Source organism: Octopus bimaculoides, chromosome 6 (genome assembly GCF_001194135.2).
Source record: "Octopus bimaculoides isolate UCB-OBI-ISO-001 chromosome 6, ASM119413v2, whole genome shotgun sequence".
NCBI lineage: Eukaryota > Metazoa > Mollusca > Cephalopoda > Octopoda > Octopodidae > Octopus > Octopus bimaculoides.
Window position 1 is genome coordinate 20,125,547 of NC_068986.1, and position 2,574 is coordinate 20,128,120.

Consider the following 2,574-nt stretch of genomic DNA (forward strand, 5'->3'; position numbering starts at 1 on the left):
GAAGAAGAAGAAGAAGAAGAAGAAGAAGAAGAAGAAGAAGAAGAAGAAGAAGAAGAAGAAGCTATGATGATGAAAAGTTTCTATTCTGCTGAATTTACGTATTATATTCGATCCATTTCGTCTTATTTCATTTTGCCGACGATTTCCAGTCAAATTTATAGACTGATATATATAAAAAGAGAGTGGGTCACAAACCAACGAGTTGGTACGAGATCGCCCAACTTCCTACAATTCACATTAGTTTCTTTCCCAAATAACATCCTAAATAAAGTATTCGTAGATATACTATGTCTTAAAAGAAAAATTAATATAAATATTTAAAAAAAGACCTTTGTAAAACCGGAAGTTAGGATTCTAACGCCTTTGATCATAAGGTTGTTCGATAGGGGATGATTTGGGGATCACAAAGCGACAACAAGCTCTTCCTCCAGTGACCGTGGCGTAATGACCTGTAAAAGTGTGTCGTAGCTGCAGAGGTAGAAAGAGATTAAAATAAGAGATGAAACAAAATACAAGCGGAAATAGTAAATTATGAATGCTTTACAACCAAAGCATTTACAATAGAATTGAAGCTTAATACATTGAATATTATATATATGATATTAAGAGATCGTGAAAAATGTTAACATATTCATTGAATTTACACGGGTTAGTATAGCTGGTCGAATAATAAAAGCTTGATTAAAAGGACTGGGGATTTGAAAACATATCAAGGAAAAGTATAAAAATATGATTTACGCACAAATTCCAGACAGTTTGAAAGGACCGATTAGCTGTACCCATCGACCCCAGGATTTCACTGTTTCTTATTTTATCAACCCCGGAAGAATGAATAGCAAGGTTTATACCTCAACTAGATTGTACTTAGAACGTAAAGAGCCGGAGAAAATATCGCAAGGTATTTTTGTGATACTCTAAAGATTTTGCCTGTTTACCACCCTCATATCGAGGAAGAATACAAGAATTGTTTATGAGGAATTTTGAGAGTTGGAGATTAATCGTTACCATCACCCGAGTACTTTATTTTATCGATCTCGAAAGGATGAGTATTCTATTTTATCAACCCCGAAAGGATAGTTTACGATCAGAGTGGAGGTTTCTTAGTTTCGACGAAGATTGTTCTAGTTGCATGAACCATGGATCTCTCTCTTATAATAAGTCTTATAATCATGTCTTGCGGCTATGATAGAAACAATTAGTTGTATTATAGAGTAAGTTGTCTGGATATGCTACAGGCAGATTCTGTTAGTTTGGCATTCTTTGTCACATGCCTGAAAGAGTTTATACTCATTCAAATTTCAAAAACGATAAACAAAAGTTGTAGAGTAATAACAGAGCTTCTAAAGACCATAAAACACGAGGGTAAAAATACTTTTCAAATAAGTAATATCCTCACCTAAAAGTTGATATTGTATAAGAACACAAAATACTTCGATGGTTGCTATGAGAGAACCTATCATAGTAACTATTGAAGAATACTGTTCTAACACATTCACTGTCAAGTGGGGATAAAAAAAATACCTTTTGGTATTCATACTGCATCTGTCGCGAATAATTACTTTTCAAATAATCTAAATAAAATTGTTAATTCAAGTATAATAAGAGTATTAATTCAAATAAAATTAGAAAGAACAAAAATAAAATTTATAAAACGAACGAATTTATCTGACAACGGAGCTACGTGATAATGTGTGTATGAGACAAAGTTTGATCATTGAATTACTGGTGCAAACCGTTACGTTTACAGGAGATATCCAGCAGGCTTCAGCGTAGTTTCCGTTTCGTTTCCCCAAATTCATAATCAAGGCTTTGGTCGAATCAAGGTTATGAAGAGAGATGCTGCAGAGCTGTGGGATCAGAGTGGTATCAAGCTCAGAACCCCTCGATTGCTAAGCGAACACCTTAACCAATTAAGCCATGCTTGCCCTTATCTACAAGCACCTCGTTGGTTCAGAACAAAATTTATAGCAGAAGCTTCTCATGTAGTTCTCACACATTCTGCTAATGCCAGGAATAACAGTTAACAGTGACAACAAATAGGTTTCTTTACTAAAGATTCTGAGATAAGTAGAGGAATATTTTTTGATTTATCTGTGTAAGATATCGTGTTGCAAAAGCATATATTCTAGCATATACGAACTCAGATTGTGGTAATTGACAAAGATCAAACAGAGGCAAAAAAAAACATGAAAGGTAAGTAGTTCTTCAGAAGAAAATGGAGGAATTTTTCACTCACACAAAAAGGCATTCATAGCTTAAGTTGTCTTCTACTATAGTTAGGTTTTCAGAAATTAAGGAATAATACAGAATACAGTAAAACATACTTGAAATAATATAATCTATAAAGTGAGGTTATTGTTCAGTATTAGGAAGTGTTTTATGTTTTGTTTATAAATAATGATCTAATGCAAAATAAAAAATCTCCATATACACATACAAACACGCGCACGCGTGCACGCACACACTTATACATGTATGTATGTTTGTGTATATCTATCTATCTACACACACACACACACATACACACACACACACACACACATATATATATATATATATATATATATATATATA